Raw genomic sequence first — 22,624 nt, forward strand, 5'->3', positions numbered from 1 at the left:
TAGGAAAAGAAAATAGACCCAAATTTGTCACCTTGCACAAAGCTCTAGTCCAAGTAGATCAAGGACCTCAACATAAAACCATATGCACTGAATCTAATAGAAGAGAAAGTAGGAAAGAGCCTTGAACTCATTGGTACAAGGAGAAATTTCCTATACAGAACTCCAGTGGTTCACACTCTAAGATGAAGAATTGATAAATGGGACCTCATGAAATTGGAAAGCTTATGTAAGATTTTATGTTTTTGCAAAGAATATTATTTATGAGTACAATGAATATCCCAAGAACCCCAATATATTACTGTTTTTTTATATAAAGTCAATTGCCTTTAAGGATCATTATAATATATTTCCCCTTTCAACTATTAACTCTAAATCTTCTGTAATTTCACACAGATCTTAATTTATAAACACAGTAAATTAATAATGATCTATTCTTGACAGTCTGATTATGAAGAACATCTTCTGCTAAGGCTTGCATCTGTGGCTTTGGTTTTGAAAGGCATGTTAATAGAGTAAAGAATTTTTCAGTTGGAGTACATAATAGTTTTATATTTCTACTCTTGAAAATTTGGTCCACTTCATTCTTTTTTCTTTGTTTTCATAAAGGAAGATACTGCCACTCTAGCATTTCTGATATTTAATATGGTTTTGCTTTGTATTAATATTTTTGGCTATATTTTATTTTTTAGTTTTGGGTTTTATACATGTTTTATTTCATTATAATTTAGTTTAAATATATTTTCTTCATTTATGTTAAATCTTTTGTCTTTTAAAAATTTTGTGTGAAGTATTAGATATAGCTGTAGTCATTGATATAATGTTATTGAATCAAGAGGAAATGTTTCTAGAAATTTATCTTTGTCTCTTGACCTTTTTTTCAAGTCACGACATTATGAGTAATTTGAAAGTGTTTTGGGAGATGTTCCATTCATTTTATCACTTTAAAAATTTCTATTTTATCACTTTTAAGCCTGTTATACTACATGTGAATGGTTTCTATTGTTCTGCCTTTATATTTGTACATCTCTTAATTATTACATATTAATTCAATGGGGATTATTTTCAACTAAGTATAATTTAATCTCTAAAATTTCAGAGGCTTGGTTGTATGTCTCAGGAGGCAAACCTACAGTTATCAAATAATCATGATGTTCAAGTTCTTCAGCTAATTAACTAATCCTAATAGTAATTAAAACTAAAAGTAAATCCTACTATTGGTTTTTATAGATTGGATTCTGATATATTCCCATTTTATCAAACTGTATTGATCCACTATTGGTGATATTTCATTCTTTTTATCTGATAACATTTAGGCAGATGCCATATCATGGGCATGTTTCTTAAATGTTCATAAATATCTTGTGTTCCTATAATTAATCTTGAACTTTTGTTTGGAGAAGTGATTAAATAAGTTGAAAATTTTAATTGCCTCAATTTTTATTTACTCTATGACATTAAAAAACCTATTATTCCTCTTGTTTTTCACATTCTAGAGATCCCCCAATCTGAGAACTTTCCCCACCACACCATGAAGCATAAAATTTCCAAGGTCAGCTCATGTGCCCTTGTACAGTTCCTGAGCATCTGTCTGGTATGCTACATAAAAGAAGTGGGAGTGGGTGAGCAGGGAGAGGGGGGAGGGGATAGGTGGTTTTCAGAGGGGAAACCAAGAAAGGGGATAACATTTGAAATGTAAATAAAGAAAATATCTAATAAAAAAAAGTCTTATCTGCTCTGTATCTGGTGTAGATAGTTTCCTCAGTGGCCTTTGTTAATCTACACTTAGTTTACAAGAGACCTGAATCACATCTCAACTTCTGGTCCCCAATTTTACCCCTACATTGCTTTGAAAGGGTGGGTTTTGTTGTTGTTGTTGTTGTTTTGTTTTGTTTTGTTTTTTGTTTTTTGTTTTTTGTTTTTTGTTTTTTGTTTGTTTTTGTTTTTTGTCTTTTGATTTTTGTTTTTTGTTTCCTGGTGGTTTCTTACGAACTCTAAGTGTATTAGCTTCTCTAGCTTTAGAACATATTTGGCTTAGGGTATCATCTTCCCTGTCACATTGACTGAAAATGCTAGAAATATGGTAGTGAGAGGAGGTGTCTAGATCTCTCTCAGCCTTTCATTATTGTTAGTCCCCTGACTTTAGTCTGCTGGTTTTTTTCAAATTGGATGTTTGAATTAAGGTGATTCAATGAGTAGTTGAAAGGGGTGGAGAAGTCCAAGAAATAGATAAGACTTTGAAAACATATACCACAGTATAATATTTGAAGGGATTAAACTAATTTATGTCAATAAGGAAATGACATGGATGCAAGTGTGAAAGAAGTTTGAAAGGCTGAGATGTAAATATTTTCAAGTAGATTCATGTGTTATTTCTCAGTTTTTAATTGATAGTGCAAACAAATTTTCCCTGCTTAGTTGAAAGGTCTATTTTTTCACTCTATTAATTTATTCTTTCCTTCTTATCTATATCTCTTTTCCTGATATTCTATACTATTGTCCCTGGGTTACAGAAAGCTCCCATCATTAAGACATTTGTAACATATTCACTGCTAGTCTTTCATCCTTTGCACAAATATTTGTCAGGTGGCAGTTTCAATAAGCAAAGATTCTTCTGTCTGTATTTCTTTCAGACTCTTAAACATTCTGAGAGAGAGAGAGAGAGAGAGAGAGAGAGAGAGAGAGAGAGAGAGAGAGAGAGAGAGAGAGAGAGAGAGAGAGATGTGTGTCCACACATATGTTCATTAATGCTACAGAAATCCATATCAAGTGTCTCCCTCGATTACCTTTCATGGTGATTTTTGAGATTATATCTCTCACTGAACCTAGAGTTTATCAATTGTCTAAGCTAGTAAGGTAGTAACTTCCTGTTACTCCATCCCCACCTTTATATTCAAGATTATATTAAACTGCGAATTTTATGTGAGCAGTAGATAGCTTAACTCAGATTTTTCTATTTGGCCAGTATGTACCTCAGAGACTGAGCCTCTGACCATTGAAGAATTTCTCATTCCACAATTTTATTGAACAATCTTCCACTCTGGACCCGAGTAATCTCTATACTCAGTGGTCAACGGAATCATGAGTGACTGGTTCCTATGATTTCCCCTTTCTTTCTGTCAACTCCTATTTTTGCAGTTGTGCAATAGATCACGTATTATCAAGTATTTATTAAGCATCTTTTCTTGAGCACTTGTATCACATAGGACACAAGACTAACTATTCCATGATTTTCATCTGTTCTCACAATATTTCTTCCTCCAAGATATGACTACTGTGTTACTTATGCACAGGGCTGTGTGACTACACATTTTACACATACGTGTAGATGTGAGTGCAATATACTCTAGCACTTAACTTTGCAAAGGAGAAACACAAACTCTAGTTTGTTTTTCTTCCTCTGTCAGAAATCTTGAAAGTTTACTTCATGCTTGCATTATTATTCTCTATGTCCTTATCCTTCAGGAGGCACAGAGGATGTGCCAAGTGTGGGTCTTTTTTCATCAATACAGCCTGGAACTCAGTGAGCCCTCTCTGTCTGCAGATGTGACTCCTTTGTCATCGCAGATGAATTATCTTCTATTATTTAATTATTGCCTTTCTTCCATCTGTTCCACTTTATCTTCTGGAATGCCTATCATTTTTACGATGAGTTTCTAGCACCTACAGTCTCTTTATTGTCCTTCAGTATTTCTGTCACTTTGTAATTTTGTCCTTGATCTTCGAAGACTGACTTGGGATTAAAATGTGATTATCTATCTTCAAAATGACTGAGAAAATGGTTTGCATGCCTTTGTTATGTGCTTATGTATGTGCTTGTGTTTGGATATGTTTGTAAATGTCTGTTGTTCCTGAGTATCCTCAAGTATTTTGCTTTTTAATTTTAGCTTTGCATCTAATGGCTTTAGTAGCTGAATTTCAGATTATGAATTATAAATCTTGTAAATACCTTATGTGGTCTATTTGACCAGGAGGCAGGTATAATAATAGTTCACATTGTCCTAAGTGAAAATAAAAGGTTCACACCATAATCTTAGGAATCTATGACTATGTAGCTTTAATAGATGAGTAATTTTGCAAATGCCTTTAATAAAGAAGAAATAGTAAATCCATATAAATGAGATGCAGGTACTAATCTGATGGTTAGATAGCACGAAGGCATAGGGAGAAAAGGTGATGTCTGGACACAGACACACATACACATGAAAGAAAGGAAAACGAAAGAAAGAAAGAGAGGAAGGAAGGAAGGAAGGAAGGAAGGAAGGAAGAAAGGAAGGAAGGAAGGAAGGAAGGAAGGAAGGAAGGAAGGAAGGAAGGAAGGAAGGAAGGAAGGAAGGAATAGAACAGAATGAAGATGCGATTTTAAAATGCTGCATGGTTGCTTTTAGAGGCATTATGGTGAATCAAAGAATAGAATGTACTATCAAGATACTGGAAATAACCAGGGACATGAAGTCAAGCAAGAGTCTTCACCATTGATTAGACTGCAGAATGTCTACTTCTATTTTGACACCTGTACTTCTCAAGTGTAAAAAAGGAGATGTGTAGTGTTCTAGGCTAGTTATGTCAGCTACAGGAAAACTGGCTTAGGCCTTAAAGATGTATGGATACTTGCCTTTACAAAACCCTGGGGATCATCAGACAAAACTGTGTTAAGAAATACTGTGGTGTGCTGTTGATATACCAGGACACTGTGAGTATGGGGCTGGGGATATTCTGTTTTTTTACTGGACCCTGAAGGTGCTGGATCTATTCAGTAGAGTGGAATTCAGGTTTCTGTTTTTGTTTTTTATTATTTGGTTTTTGGTTTATTTGTTTGTTTGCTTGTTTTTAACTTGGCATGTTAACATGAAGGCAGTATTGCTCTTCCCTGTAGGATATTGAATGCTATCAGGCTTTGACCTAGATTTATAATTTATTTCAGTGCTATTTTCTGATTTGGGGGTGATGGTCTCCATCATGATTTCTCTTAAGACCAAATGATAACCCAGACCTCATTTAGCATACCTACATATTACATCTAGAGTCTCATAATAAGCAAATGGATTGGGGTGGAATTAGGAAGTGTGTGGTATTTGTTTAAAGCAATTAAACAGGGTATAGTTACACAATGATAAAATAACAAATAAAAAAACAAATCATGGACTATTAATTGAAAATAAAATAACTAGATATCCAGAAAAAAAATGCTAAATTCAAAAGTTAAAGTGACACTTACAGTTGGGTATCTCTGCCTTCTGCTTCCATATTGATATATGAGCCCTAAACATCTGCTCTCACATCTATTCCTAACATCTGTCACCTCTGCTCCACTATTTTTGAACTATAAGCCTCTGGAACCATACCCCATCCCCATGTGTAAGTTGCCTTGTATACAGTGTTCCAGGACAGCAAAAGAAAGGGTGGCATCACTTACAGAGAGTAGGGTTCTCTTATGTCAGTAATTATTCATAAAAATACCAAGAACATACTTGCTACAGCCAAATCCAAGAGAGTCAATTCCTCAGCTGAGGCTTCCTCTTCCTTATGACCCTGGTCTGTCAAGCTGACAGAGCACTAATCAACACACAGACTAAACAGTTACTCTGAGGTTAAAAAAAAAAAAAAAAAAAGGAAAAGATTTCTTTATGCAGCATGAAAATCGTTAGCCAGGACAACAGTAGCACAAACTCTAATAAAACAGTAGTAAATGATATTTGAAATTATTTTGATTTTCCAATAACAAAATATAAATTAAAATGTACAGTTGATTCATAGATGTTGAGAGGTCTCTCTCAACACTTCTGTTCCCCCTTCTAAGAATTAATAAAAGAAAAGCTAGAATTCTGTGACAAGTAATTTTAGTCTCCAAATTGTGTATTTACAGAGTAAAATCTCAATTATTGCTGAAATAATAAATGAAATTGTCTGAAAATTGTGTTGCTTAAAGTGTTTACTGCAATTTATTTTCTGATAGAGCTATAGTATGCACTGTGCTAATTTATTTCTGGAAAATTAATAATTGAAAGAAAGAGCTATGCCAACTAATTTTTACCAAAATTTACTTAATTACATATGGTGCTTCTAAAGTATAAATACCCATGCATATTCTACTGTAGGTACACTTCTGTTTAAAAAAAATCATCTTGCCTGATGCAAAATACTTGTTTGAATTTTTCATCATCATTTTCACATAATGTCATGTAGTTTTCTGTAGTGTAGAGGTATTTCTACAAATTATAATGCATGTTTAAGTGTATAATTACAGATAGATTACACCTACCTGCAAGTTACTTCAATTAACATACACAATGAATGCACAATATACATATCTATTGATTGTTCTAATTATTTTTTTCTCTGAAGAAAGCTTTGATGATCACCTTTGAAATTCAGGGGATTATTTTACAAATGTATATATATTTCACAACTGGTTAAAATATTTGCATTTGATATGCATCTATAATAGAATTTTACTTAATACTAGCCCACATTAACACATACACATATAGTTAATTACAGTGTTTTGTAGAAAAATATAGATAATATAATAAATATATGAAAATCTTTCTTTAAAGTCTTAGATTCCTGCCACAGAAAATTAATATAGTTCAGGAACTAATGCCTCACACACTCACACATACATACACACACACACACACACACATACATACACACACACACACACACACACACACACACACACATATATATGCACATATATGTATATATGTGTGAAACTTTTTATTTCATTGTTTATGTACAAGTTTCAATTAAATTTAAGTATAAATAACAATATATTGAAAATGTAGGTTATGACTACTAATTTTTTGACTACACCTACAAATTATTTTGCCTAAATGAAGTCCAAATTGTTGAAGTATTCCTAGGTGTTCAGACAATATTAGGAAGCCTTGTGTATTCATTATCTCCCCTTCTCTCCCTCTCTCTTTCAGTCCTTCTTCTTTTGTTCCTCCCTCCCCTCTGTTCCTTACTTCTTCATTTATTTAGTGTGAGTAAAAATAATCACAGGAACCAGGAGATATTTTTATTGCACATTAGATCGATTTTAGTTACAAAACTCAAAGTAAGAGGATATTTAGGATCTAAGAATTCTGGTAGTGGTGCAAAAGAAGTGAATGAATGAGCGTCCCATCTTCCCTTCCCACACACCTACTTGATAGGCAAACATCTGCATTACATGCAGAGCACTTCTATCATTGGTATGCTTACCATTTTCTCATAAATGACCTTGAAGCTTAATGAAATTCACATGAAAGCTTTCACTATGCACGCTTAAAGGAAGTAGTTAAAAAGATTCAGATAACTTTATAAAGTTGAATTTCATTTCATTTTATTTTTTTTTTTTAATCCTCTGTTCTTGTCTATTGAGAAAGTAAACTGCTCCAATTCAAAGCAGTTTACAAGCAACTTTCATGGTCTTTGTTGTCACCTGGCAACGTCCTGGAGATTGACAAGTGGAGCGTTGGTCTTTGAGGACTGATTTCTAAGGATGTTAAGAGCATGATCTCCATTCCTTTTAAATCCTTTCTTAGGCACCAGCTTCAAAACAGAGTCAACCACTGATCCAACCATTTAATACAGAATGTCTCAGTGCATGACAATGGGAAACATTGCAGAAGTATACATTAGACACTGAGCTGTTTCCATTTGACATAAGTCCAGCTGCAAAGCTGTAGCACAATGAGTGGCTCCTACTCAGCAATGTATATCTACATGCAGTCACTGGTGGGGAAGACAAAAGAGCGCCCAGAGTAGTCCCATAAACTAACATTTACACTTACACGTCTAAATGACAGGTATTACATTTATGAATGTCGCAGACTTTGGGTAGGCTTTCAGAGCAATTATAGACTTCTTTTTTTTTTTTTTCTATTTCCCTATATTAATATGAGACAGTATAGCTCGGGGAGGGGGGTTATCAGAAGCTTTAGGCAAATCAGTCTGTATAAAATCAGGATATCTGCTTTTTGCCACCTTCCCCAGAGGCAGCCATTCTGTGGGACTGACTCCAGTTCCTGTATTCATCAGGAAATACAACTCTGTATGAAAAAATAATAATTGTACTTATGCAGAAAGAAAAGTTTTGAAGGGATTCATTTGAACGTGGTTCAACTTTGGTGCCTAAGAAAGTATTTAAGAGGAATGGAGTTCATTCTATCTTTTCCTGAAGATAAAGGACTTATAAATGAAGAAAAATATGCATTTCAATGCTATTTATTGCACGGTACCCAGGATCTTAAGATATTTCTATGTGCTTAATCTACTAATACTGACAAAGGTATTAAAATCCACAGGTTTCCTTGCATTTACAGCTTATAGAATAAATCTTTTTTAGAAAAAAAATGGTGAATTTTAACATTTTAAAGTTCACACATGAACTTAAAAGTAATGATGCTGGATTGCTTATTAAAATTTTTACATACGTTCAACTTGTTTTTTAATTGTTGTGCTAAAAAAGAAACTTCACAAAATTCTACACAAAAAATGAATGTCACATAATTCTTAATTTTTCATTGCCAAAGTAAATTGTTACAAAACAAACAGCAATCATCAAACAAGAGAAAAATGTCATATTATTTATTTGGTAGGATCTAGAATGTAGAACGTATCTCTATATTTCAAGAACAAAAATCAACACCCAACTAAAAATTCAAAGACTTTAATTTTTAAAAAAAAAAAAGGCATAAATAGCCAATAAGCCCAAAACATCCTTAACTTTAATAATAATTTGGAAAATTCTAACCGTAATCAAACTGAGATTTCATTTCACTTCTATGAAGACATGAATGTTAATAAGCTGTGAGAATTGTTGGTTAGGTTATGGCATAACTGAAGTTTTTTTTTCAATTTCTTTTTTTTAATATTTTTTATTAGGTATTTTCCTCATTTACATTTCCAAAGCTATCCCAAAAGTCCTCCATATCCCCCCCACTCCCCTACCCACCCATTCCCACTTTTTGGCCCTGACGTTCCCCTGTACTGGGGCATATAAAGTTTGCAAGTCCAATGGGCCTCTCTTTCCATTGATGGCCGACTAGGCCATCTTTTGATACATATGCAGCTAGAGTCAAGAGCTCCAGGGTACTGGTTAGTTCATAATGTTGTTCCACCTATAGGGTTGCAGATCCCTTTAGCTCCTTGGATACTTTCTCTAGCTCCTCCATTGAGGGCCCTGTGATCCATCCAATAGCTGACTGTGAGCATCCACTTCTGTGTTTGCTAGGCCCCGGCATAGTCTCACAAGAGACAGCTATATCTGGGTCCTTTCAGCAAAATCTTGGTAGTGTATGCAATGGTGTCAGCGTTTAGAGGCTGATTATGGGGTGGATCCCTGGATATGGCAGTCTCTAGATGGTCCATCCTTTCTTCACAGCTCCAAACTTTGTCTCTGTAACTTCTTCCATAGGTGTTTTGCTCCCAATTCTAAGAAGGGGCATAGTGTCCACACTTTGGTGTTCGTTCTTCTTGAGTTGCATGCGTTGAAGTTCTTACTCACTCTGGTGGAAATGTAAGCTGATGGGTAGTTGTGTGTTGATTTTTTAAAAACTAAACAGAATTATCAAAGTACTGTAAATTGGATTCCTGTTTTAGAATCCTACCAAAATATACAAAGGAGGAATTTAATAGATAATTCTATAGTATATTTGTGTTGATATTATCCCCAAGGGCCACTAGAATAGAACAACCTAGATGCCTGGAAGTGGACATATGGACAGGAAAACTTTATTATTTACAAACAAAGGAATTTGTTTCAGCATTTAACAAAATCATCTTTGTATCATACACTGTAACATTGCTGATCCTGGACAACGTCACGCTAAGTGGAATAAGCCAAACATAAAATAGCTAATGATCACAAATGCACCCATGTGGGTTACACGTGATAATTAAGTGCTCCTGGTTATGAACTTGTCCATAAGAGTCATGGAATATCATTCATAAATGAAAAGAAAATTTTGCTTGGAAATATGAGAAATGTCTAGACAGGGAAGGATATAGTAATTGCCCAAGAATATAGCTATATTCCATAGTCTACATTTTATTTTGATTGTGCTAAACTTTAAAAAGGTTAAAATAGTAATTTTTTCTATATACTTTATCTCAGCTTGAAAATTATTTTACTTAGGTGTCTTTCCACTCAGTCATTTTGAGAGATAACCTTACCAAACTCATACCCATTCACATAAGCCCTCGTCCCAGATAACTGCATTATTTGTTTTCTCTGAATATATTATGATCCAAGTTTTCACAACATCCTCACCAGCTTACATGGAAATTTCTTTCCAAATTCTATAATCCTGTAAGTTAAAGGCTAGGTCTACTGAAATGCATTTTGTACTTTCATAAAGGGAGTCCACAAAGTTCTAACTTTGTGGGAATTAAATGAGAGGATGCTATCTATGAGGGAATGGACATCTGATCTGGCGCCATGTTTGTCTTGCACTTCCAAAGCTACTAAGTTATAGAAAATAAACATTTGTTATATAGATTATGGTGGTTTTACTATAGCAGCAAGAGCATCTTATGGATGGCATCGAACAAAATAACAATGTACATATACTTGCTTCTCTTTACTCACAAACTTCATATGCTTTGTTTCTTTGAAGGATGTCAAGAAATAGTTCAGCATTAAGAGAAAACTGTGTCTGGATGTGTGAAATCAGGACCACTTTGATATACTTGTGCTAATTGGTCCCGTTTCTCTCATATGTCTTTCACAGATCAATACTTTAGTCTTAAAGTAAGTTTAGTAGAAATAAATATCAAAGCAATATTTCAAAGTTTATCTCAACGTTGTGGGATTAATTTTTCTTTTGGAAACACATTGTGCAACTCTTGATATAGATAACCTTAGTTTATTTGAGCCCTTCGATTAACAAGAGAGAACATTTGAAACTGGTTTCATTTATAGCTAAGTAAACTATCAACCACACATGAGGAAGGAATGAGGTTTGAAAAATAGTTCCAAAATATAAATCATTTAAATGATATGTGACATTTTCTGGAACGGAATGAGAAAGTTGAAATTAAGTTATTTTTAAAATTAATATAGCCATCTTCTTGTGTATTAATACTAATGAATTTACTTCATAAATTATATTGGAAAACACAAGCTTTTAAGGTATCAGAGATAAAAATAATCCTGACCCTCTAAGCTTTAAAAATCAGCCTATCTCAAAGTATTTTGAAATGGTAGTTTTTAATCCCTTTTTAAGGTCATTTTTTCCCACTACACTAAGTAGGATTTTTCAAACACCAGCAAAAGACAGTGCCCATTGAAAACACACTGCTCTTCTCCATGAAAGACCATTTCTACTGTCTATTTGAACGCATTTGAAATCCATCCTTTTTCCAATTTAACATCAATATATCTGTGCCTCTCTATTAACTCTCATAAAAATTTCTGACCTTTAACAAGGCCCTCTCAATGAACTAAGCAAGGTCCATATGAATCAGAGAGCCTGAAGAAGCAAGCAAGAGGCTACGTGGGTTGGCACTGCATACTGGTGCCCTCCAAATGTACTATACCTTTCAGTTTGGTAACACAGGATAGGGTCTCTGAATGTGTGAGTGAGTGGGTCTCTGACTCATGGGCTCTTCTCCTTCCGTTATACTGCCTTGTCCAAACTTGATATGATGATTTTCCCATATCTTAGTATATTTTATTTTGTCATATTTCCTTGTTATTTCTTAGAAGTCTGTTATTTTCCACTGAAAGACATAAAAGCAGTAGATTCAGAAGGGATGAGAGGTTGGAACAAACTGGTAGGCTTAGAAGAATGAGGGAAATATGATCAGGATTTATTGTATGATAAAGGAATCAGTTTTCAATAAAAGGGAGTAGGGTTCTGGATTTTAACATGTTCATCTTGTTTCTTTCTATTCTATCACTTTCTATATAGTCAATGCTATCACTTTCATAGATGCTTCTGAAATTAAAAGTGCTATGTAAACTAGTCTCATATTACTAATATTATAGTAATGGAATACTATCTATGAAAGTTAATGTATGTTATACACTGATTTGATTTAAACTAATTTTCATTTCTAATGATAAATAATAATATAATGTATAATAGTAAAATGTACCTGACATTATTAACTTTAAACTAAGTAAGTAATAATTAATTTAGAATATAGATGAACATTTTTACTTTAAGAAATATTTAAATATTAAACCAAAACAGTTTTAAATTAATGATGAATGAAGACTTTGTTCTTTAGAATGTTCAACATGCTGTGAATTTTTAATTTTTATGATTTCTAATTCTCAAAACCTATGCTAAGCATAAATTTAATGTTTTAATAAGGAATGTGTGTTGTTTTTATAGAAACAATAAGATCAGTAAAAAACAACAGGGCTATTTATAATAATGAAATAAGTATAAATTTATTAAAAACAATGTAGTTTATTAATTATATCACAACATAATTATTTAATATCTACTCTCTATTCTATGCTCCTTAATAAATTTCTTTTAATTCATATTTCTCCTAGAACTATTCACTTTTGGGCAACTCCTGTGTCTTCAGGCACTCTATTAGAGCTGAACTCACTACAGCCTTTAGAATAATGCCCATGATATTTAATTTCTAACGCTATAGGAAAAAGTATCCCTTATATATCTCAAATGCATGCACTTGCAAGATGTTCTGTTCTGTTCTCTGTTGAAAAAATACAGTAATGAGAATAAGGATGATTTAGAATCAAGCAAGGAGCTGCTTGCCGTCAAGCCCTCTAAACCATGTGCTTGGGAGACTTTGAAGATGATAAAGAGGTAGCTAGATGAAGGAAATGGATGTAATCTAAACCGATAGATTAGCAGTTATTACTGCCCAAGATAAATAAATTTTAATACAGAATCAAATAAGCCCAGTTTGTCAAAATGGAAGAAAGGAAGACACTGATGAGTGTGAGCATGCAAACAGCAGGAAATCTGTGGAGGGTTTTATTCAAGAGCTTATGTCCACAATATTAAGAAAAGCCACATTTGGCATACAGATTTCTCTTTTCAAACATAAATAGATCCATCTGGAAAATTAACCTTTGAATTGTCTCTCTAACATTGAGCTTAAGAGCAAGACTATTGCCCATCTTTAGGACTCCCTTGAAATATAGTAAAAAAAAAAAAAAAAAAAAACTTTTGGAAACCTCTTTGATATGTGCCCCAACATCTTTCAAGACTTAATAAAGCTTAGGAATAAAATGGTAATGATAATAATAATAATATAAACAAGTCTGATGTGGTAGTGACTACAGCAGGAAGACACTGTTCTCAACTCTCACAGGAGTGGTGAAGAGACTCCTTGCGACAAAATATGCAAGGATGTCAAAAGGATACATTGTATCAGAGAACTTTATAAGACAATAAAATTTTTGAAGAAATTGAGAAAATAAAACACGTTAAATATGAAGGTTATATTTGAAAATAATTTAAATAGTGATTTTTAAAACAGGTAAAGATTCAGACTTAGCCTCAAAGAACAGAAAATTGCTGTATCCAGCATAGTAGTCAACACACTTCTTTTTATACATGACCCCTAGTTCCCACATGTATAAACTAGATAATTACATACACAGTCAGTAAAGCTAGATGTTGACGATGTGAATACACCTACTCACAGGGAAATAGGTAATTCTTTAAGAATTAGTGATTCTGGAAATATGATGATACATTTAGAACTTTTTAAAATTTTAGCTAGTTTTGAAACAAGTGAAATTATGACTCATGGAATCTCATATTTAAAGTACAGGAGGAGAGGATTTCTGGCTTTGGATTGCCTGGTTTCACTATTATCTGATTTCATGTTATCAGTGTGGATGCAACTTGTACAAACCTTTAGACAAGCTCCCTAAACTGGGCATTGCATGTATACATGCACCAATGTTGAAAGTTTTGTAATGATATAACATATTCTGTGCATGTGGGTGTACTCAGCAGACAGGATGCATCCGGTCACCTCTGTCTCTCCATATTTCCTGCTTCTTAACAAGCCACCTCTATCTCATACAAACTCATTTTCCTCTTACTGAGCTTCTGCACCCTCCCTTTATCTTTTCTATTGCTCGGTATTTTCTTTGTCAAGAAAATAAGCTAATAAGTGGATATTACCCCCAAAAATAAAACGACAGAATGCCCAAGATGCAGTCCACAGAGCTCAAGAAGGTCAAGAAGCTGAAGGGCCCACGTGAGGAAGCCTCAGTCCCACTTTGGAGGGAGAAGAAAGCAATCACAAGGGGAGGGGAGAGGGACCTGGGAAGGGAAAGAGACAGGGGCAGGGAGGGGAACCAGATCTGGTATTTCGGGGGGGGGGGGGGCAGAAGCCCTGAAGGCCAACAGAAAGAAGGCAACCTCAGGAGATAGGAGATTGAGGGGACCTTCCGGATTGTACCAGAGACCTGGAGCTGAGGGACATTCAGGACCCAAAAAGAGGGATCTTAGATGAAAAACCCGACAGTAGGCAGTAGGGAGAGGGAACTTGTAGACCCCCCCCGCCCCCCGCTCCTGCAGAAAGACATGGCATCAAGTGAGGGATGGGGTTGGCATCCCACAGTCAAAACTCTGAGCCATAATTGTTTCTGTATAAAAGAACTGCAGGGATGGAAATGGAGAGGACCCTGAGGAAAAGAAGGTCCAGTGTCAGGCCCAAAGTGGGATCCAGCTCAAGGACAGACCCCACGGCCGGGCACTATGACTGAGGCTATGGAGCATTCACAAAAAGGGACCTAGATGATTGCCTTCTGAAAGACCCAACAAGCAGCCGAAAGATTCAGATGCAGATATTTGTACCCAGTCAATGGACAGAAGCAGCTGACCCCTGTGGTTGAATTAGGAAAAGCTGGAAGAAGCTGAGAGGGGGTTGGGGGCTGTAGGAGCACCAGCAGTCTCAATTAACCTGGACTCCTAAAATCTCAGACAATGGGGGCTGGAGAAATGGCTCAGCGGTTAAGAGCACTGACTGCTCTTCCAGAGGTCCTGAGTTCAATTTCCAGCAACCACATGGTGGCTCACAACCATCTGTAATGGGATCCGATGCCCTCTTCTGGTGTGTCTGAAGACAGCTACAGTGTATTCATAATAAATAAATAAATAAATAAATAAATAAATAAATAAATATCTCAGACAACGGACCACCAAACAGCTAGCATACACCAGCTGATATGAGGCCCCCAGTACATATACAGCAGAGAGACTGCCATGTCTGAGTTTAGTCAGACAAGATGCACCTAACCCTCAAGACACCAGAGGCCACAGGGAGTGTGGAGATCTGGTGGGGTGGGAATAGGGGGTAGGGTGGGAATATTATTTTGGAGACAGAGGGCTGGGAAGAGGTATGGAATGTGGAAAAGTTGGAGGATGGACCAGGAGAGGAATACAATCTGGAGTGTAAAAACAAAGATTAAATAAAAGAGGGTATATATATTGAATATTAAGCAAGTTGATGAAGTTATGCAGCTGTATACTCTTTTCCAAGAGTTTATTTTGGAGTTTCCTAAAATACCCTGTTAATATATTAAGGTATTCTTCAATATCTATGCAGTAATTAATAAATTCAGTAACCCTTAATGAATAAAATATATCCTTAATGTATTTGTAATGGTAGTTCACACATCTTAAATGCATTTGAATTAGATTGTGAATACAGTTATAGACACAATGAAAGTGTCTATTGGCAGGCTCTTTTGAATGCTTTTTCTATATGTAGTCCATGCTAGTCCAGAACTTGTGAGCCTCTACCCTCTTCAGTGCTGAGGTTACAGGTGTGTACCACCAAACTCAATGCTAATATCCATGGATAGTGTTCAATCACTTTTTCAAGATAACAAAACAATTACTTTTTATTCGTTTCCTAATTAACATCATTTTCAATGTCAAATTTGTTTTTGAGCTTATTATAGCATCATTGTCTGTAATTCAGGTCCCAGTAAACATCTGTCCTTTCAGATATGGCTAAATAGAAGCACACTGAAGCAAATGTTATGAAAGACCAAACTCACATAGGGAAAAAAATACCATTCAGCTGCAGTCCAGAAGATATGGATATGGGATTACGATGAACTCCAGAGAGGAGCTATATGTGTTTATATGAATCTGCATGTAAACTTCAAACTGCTAGTGTTAGAGAGCCCTCTAACATGCTAGCATCTGTTTATCTGTTGAAGGCATAGCAAATGTATGCTCTTCCAATCTTTGGGGCTTAAAATAATATATGGTCCATGCTAATTTTGAGTAAAGAAATCACTGTGTCACGGGAAGACATGCTCTCTGAAGTGACTAACATTCGTGTTGTGTTCATCACTCAGGAGCAGTGATGTACTGCCGGCTTTTCCTTGCTGATATCTGTGCCCAACCATAGACTAGAAAGGACTTAATTATCTGTTGCACCTTCGCCCCTTTAACTGGTGTTTCCTAAAGCCTGGAAGTTCAGACGTTGTCACTATTCTTTGCAAATGATAACTGCACATTGTGTAAGTGAGCCACTGTAATCTGCAGAAAGGAGAAGCACTATTTTCTGTCCCCCATGTCAGTCCTCACCTGTTCCTCAACTGACCTCTGGGGGGCTTACTTGGGATGTCAATGAGAATGTAAAGTGGAAAAATATACCAATTCCTTAAGGGGTATTTGTATATTAATAGGGAATTTCTTGGTAAATATTGAAAACGCCAATGAGTAAATATCAAACCAGAAAATTTCATAAAGTTGGGAGAAATAATTGGGTATAATATAAAACAAATGAACACACCGGGACAATATATACATATAATAAAAGATCCTTGTAAGCACTCCAGTATTAAACGAGTGCTTTTACAAAAAGAGAATGCATATAACATTGTTGGCGCTTCCGAGGGCAAAACGCTGAGGAAAGGAAACCTGCTTCCAAAGCCAGGAGGCAGAATTTGCATCGCATCCTTTGGGATGGCGCCTAGTTTATCGGCTGCTTATTTATCATGATGCGGTCTAGATTTATTTCATTTTGATTCCTCCTCCCTCCTCTTTTGGGGATCCCTGGCAAAGATTTACGCTGGAAAAGCCGCTGGGCAGTGGAGTATTCCTGGCGAACGGAAGGATTTCCTTGAGCCCAAAATGGGTTTCTTGGTGGAGAACAGCTATCAGATTGTGGAGGAATGGGAGAGGGCAGCTGGCTTTAAGGTCATCTCTTCTGCAGGTTTGGAAAAGGTTAGGCTGTGACTGAAAAACCGTGGCACCTGCGGTCAATTGCCATTTAAGAGCTCAGTTTGGAGGCCAACGATAGCCCCAAAGATATTGCACTCCGGATCAAATCTTGTGGGACCCTTTGGAATGGAATGTTGGAGTCCCAGGCTGAGCCCGGACGCTGAAGGGTTAGGCCATCCCAAGGATGGGTGCTGCACCTGAGAGTGGAAGGCACCTTTCCCGAGAGTAAGAGAAGAGACAGGCAAGGAAGTGTGGAAGCCTAACTACATACACTTGAACCACCATTTACAAAAAATGACCGCACTCCTATTGCCTGAGGCTAAAAGCCCGCTGGGTAACAAGAACAACCCGCTGGGGTCTGGGGATGCCCTGGAGGAGGATAGCAGCCCAGCCACTGGTGAATGAGCCCGGTCTCCTGCTCCTTGCTGGAGCCGGTGCATCTGCACTCACAGAGGCAACCGCTGTTCAGGCGCATCCACCACCAGGGCTGAGAGTCTCTGCGCAGCGATCACCAGCTTCTCCCTTTTCGCCAGTGGGGCTCCATCAGGACTGTCCCGGGGAATCCGAAGAGAAGTCCCCTCACCTCCACTGACACTGGGCGCCTCCTCCACAGCAAGCAGAGCCCCCTGGGTGTCCTCTCCCTCCTGGTGCCCCGCCCTCCCAGGGCGCCTGGGTCCCCGCGCCTGCACAAGGGGGGAGGACCTGCCAGCAAGCCCTCATCGCCGCAGCTGGAGCGACAGCCACCGCTGGGCTCAGAGACACTTAGTGGGGAGGAGAGGGAGGGGGCGAAGGCAGGGCGGGAGATGCGGGGCGGGGGGATGGAGCCAAGAGGAGGAAATAAATAAATAAAACAATAACCTCCGCGCCAATAAGAGCGAGGGAGAGAGAAAGACGCGGCCAGAGAGCCACCGGTGCCAGTCCGCTCGCCTGTGACAGGCTCTCGGCGCGCGCGTGTGTGTGCGTGAGTGTGTATTCGCTGGTACTGGAGCTGGAAAGTTCAAACTAAACGTGTTGCTCTCCCGGGTGGCCGAGGCTCGCCACAGAGGCTCTGCCCAACTTCTCTGGGCCAAGTGACTGGCAGTGCCCGGCGCCCTTGGCGCGTCGCAGGCTGCTCGGCCCCGTGCCCGAGCGCAGCGGCAGCAGCATCTCCGGTCAACCTGGGAAGGAGCCCCACGGCCAGGGCTGGACGCTCGCCCCAACAGATCGCAGACTCTCGGGGTCCTGGGCTAGCACCCTGGCAACCAGAAAAAGGTACGTGACACTTTTCCTCCAGGAATCTACTCTCACCCAGCCCGCGTGGGTAGGTAGCTGTCTAGAGGCTTTCTCTGCCAGGGGTGGTCACCGTTCGTCAAACTTTGCCTCCACCTTCACACTAGCTGGTGGCAGCGGGCGACTGCTCACTCTGGTAAATTTGCTGATATGAATCAAGTGGGGGCAGTTTCTGTTGCAAGCGGTTCTTGCCATCTGAATGAAGACTGCCTTTCGGATAGAATCGCAGCTCTTACCTTCTGGTGCTGATGTTGGTTGTGATGCTCTTGCCTGGGAGGCTTGTTAAAGGTCTCCCGGGCCCTTCAGTAGGAAAAGGGCTTACAAGTTTGTAGGAAATCCTACGTGTAAACCAGGGGAAGTTTGCAGGAGCTTGACTCCCAGGGAGGAGGAGTAACCCTTTCTTTGCAGCAGCGGCAACCGCGGTTTGGAAGCAGCAGTAGCCGTGGCGGAAAGGAAAGCGGCTTGGCTCCTGGCAGCAGCTGCTTGTTGTCCTGTCTGTGACTGGGAGAAGACGGAAAACTGGGGCTGCCTTGTCCAAGCATGCGACTCAAGAGCTGCCTGCATAGACGCCATGGGGTCAGTAAGAGAATGGCACCCAGTCACTTGGCTAATCCTGTTGAAAGTCTTGACTACCTTTTGTGATACTATGTTTCCTCACTGTCATGTTTTTAAAATGCTTTAAAAAGTTATTTTGCATGTGATTTTCATTTCTGGGCTAGAGGAGGCTTTAGGACCTTTCAGAGAAATCAGTTTGGTGGAGAGAGTGTTCAAATCTGCAGAGGAGCCTACCTCTTGTCTGTAGTACTTCACCTACTGTGACGAGTATCTTCCCTAAGATTATATTCTGTTTTCCCACTTTCTTTTACCTTGCAGTAAAACAGGAACTCTTACCGACACCACCCCCACCCCCACCCCCTGCCGCTCCAAATGTAAAAGTAATTTTAAGTTTAACAAGCCACATTCTTGAGCCTTTGGAAGCCACCTGCTGAATTAATTCATGTTAGTTTGAGAGGTTCCCACTTGCTGCAGAAGATGTAGACACATCCAGCAGATGGAGCAATGGAAAAGGGCCCTAGAACAAATCGAACACCCATTTATCCCGATTAAATCACGTTGCTGGGAGGAAAAATATATATGGAGTTGCTTTATCAGGAACATGGAATTTTCTATGATCTTTGAAACAATGGCAAATCCACCAAAATACAACTAAAATATACGGATTAAAAATCCAGTTCTGTGAGCTATTATTATTTTTTTAACTTTCAGGAAACATTTCTAAAGATCTTTTATAAATTGAAGTTCAATTGAATTCATTCATATGAAAGTGTCGGGCACTTCCAAGGTGATAGATTATGACAAATAATAACTCCATTAAAAACAATGCACTTTTTTCTCATGGCATGAGTAATGTTTAAAGATATAGGTCATGAGTAATGTTTAAAGATATAGGGAGTGTGTGTGTGTGTTGTGTGTTTGTGTAAACTTGTACCTCAAAGCAAATAAATATTATATTATCAGGCTTAATACAAATAAGTTTTTGTTTTGTAAACTTCAATAGGGAGGTACGTGTTTTTCCTAAAATAGTTGAAAAGTTAACAGAACTTTGTAGCTTTGCAGTGATTATACTAAATTAATGCTATTCCTTCTCTAGAATTATAGAAAAATAAAAAGAAACATGTGTGGTCTGTCCACACCAAGAAAGTCTTCAAATAGCAAGGCAAGTGCTGGTCAAAATACCTGTTTACTGACTTTATATCCACAATTATGTTAACAAGAACAATATACCCAACATATGTCTTAAAACTTTAGCCCAAGTAATGCTCCTGAGAAAATACAGTTGATAAAAACGCATTGCCCATTTTACAGACATAGCAGAAAATGCTTAAGCAAAGTCAAGGGCCATTGCACTCAAGGCTGGGTCTTGTGTTTAGTCAACTCCACCAAGTTCAATGTCTTCAGATTCGGTGTATCTCTGTATATTACAGTGTGGTACAGTATTATGTCTAAGTAGTCTGAAACATACCAATTAAATCTTATTTTAGAATCATAATATAGTAATCAAGAGGCTACAGCTTTACATTACATATTTTAAGGAACACAAAGATAGGCAAAACACCTTCAGAAAATTACTACAAGCAATCATTTGAGTTAAATGTGCTTTCCATTGTCCATGTGTGTCTTAAATACATGTGATTGCATCTAATTCATGAGATAATTGAATAAACCCTAACTGTGCATCCCTGAGACTATTTCTGGTAGATTCACACAATATCAAGAGGGCTTGGAACTCAGTTAATAGTGTAGCTAGCTTTGTCAAGAATCTAGTCTTATCTTGACTCACACCACATGGATAAAATAAATATAGATATTTCCAAACAAACTATCTAAAAATTAAGTCCCTCCCAAAGCAAAGAACATAAGGCCTTGAGAGAAAGACGCTGAAAGTTTAATTTTTTATTGTTACTAAATCTGTTAACTACAGATTTAAATATAATAACACTGACTGGAAATTTAAAAGACAGATAATAACACAATTGTCCATCTCATTAAATAGGATAAAGTGTTCTTATATGATTGTTATAATTATCATGATTATCATCTAAGAAAACCAGATGTATTTGTGTCCATTTGTATCTGCACTATTAATGATAAAATTGAATCGCAATGGAAATAGATGATATTCCAAAAGTTTTTTGTAAAGTCATGGCTTCGTACCATCTTCATATAATAAAGTCATAACCCTACAGAAATTAGCTTCAGGTTTACAGGAGAGGCAGTGGATTAATTAATGCACAGTATGTCACATATGTGAACATACACATAGTATGCATAAAATACATATTAGCTTGTACTATGACACAAAAAGTAATGCTATGAGCTACATTGAAAGAAATGGGAAATAGCTTAGTTATTAATTTTAAAGTTTTATTTGGAAATCACAACAATCATATGTGGATATAGGTTAAACAGTCTCTAAAATTAAAGCAAACCTTTGCTTTCTAAATGAAAGTTCATGACGATTTTTGGAACTGGGGAATCATCAAGTTTGATATATAGAATTTATTTCTTTTCATTTAATCCATTTACTTACATTTTCAGTCTATCTCTTCATATTAGCTTTAGCCCAACTTAGCCATATTACATAATTTTCTCCAAGCACTGTAAGAAGGTAGCAATTGAGCTTAGAGTAAAAATATATCAAGCGAATTAATTTTCTATAAACACATTAAGGAGATTGAGAGATTGGGGAAAAGCTGTAATTTCTGTCTTCTTGCCATTACGCTGTCTTGTAAAATAATAATGCTTTATCAGTCACTGATGGTGAAGCAAAAGTTGAAACCTTGTACCCTTACTTTCTTTCTTATCAACTTCCTGTTGGATTTTTCTGGTATAAATTCTGATTAGATATGGCTCTCACTTCCAATTGTTAAAAAATGCACACATACAAATTGTGAACTTTAAAGGGTATGTGGATTCTATAATTCCTTTTTAAAGTTTCAGCAATGTGTGTGTGTGTATGTGTGTGTGTAAATACTGTGATGTCCATGTAAAACTCATATTAGACATAAGCAGAAATAATTACAAATATATCTTGAAATAGAAACCTCATCAGAAATGACGGAGATCCAAGGTTTACTTTAAATGATAGTTTCAAATTTTAGCTGTATTTTAATTAAATTTTTAATTTCATCTTATATTTGTCACGAATAATTTTTATGTATGGAAATGCTTTTCATCTATATTTTATTGTGTGAAACTCTACTAAAAATGTAGCTTAGTTATATTTACAGGTATATGTACATGCAGATATTTTGTATGTTAATATGAATGAATATCTAGACTGCAATCATATATGCTTCTGTATTTGCATCTATATTTGTCTAATGTAAGTAGAGTTCAACCTATATCATACTTACGGCAGACTGTATTTTATTGTTCCTTCCAAAATTCTCTTTAATGTCCAAGGATCCGGAAGGATTTTCTTTGAGGGATTGTGTGTTTCTACCTCTGTCTTTGAGGAAATTTTTCTGTAGATATATGTGATACATCTGATGCCCTTCCATTTGGTCATTTATGAAAAAGATACAACTTCTACTCTATGTAAAAACGTAATAGAGAGTCACTTTAGAGATTCATGTATTAAGAGACATACAGTGCAATTTAGAGACAAAACCAAT

Source organism: Mus caroli, unplaced genomic scaffold (genome assembly GCF_978045245.1).
Source record: "Mus caroli unplaced genomic scaffold, Mus_caroli_1 scaffold_10, whole genome shotgun sequence".
Lineage (NCBI taxonomy): Eukaryota > Metazoa > Chordata > Mammalia > Rodentia > Muridae > Mus > Mus caroli.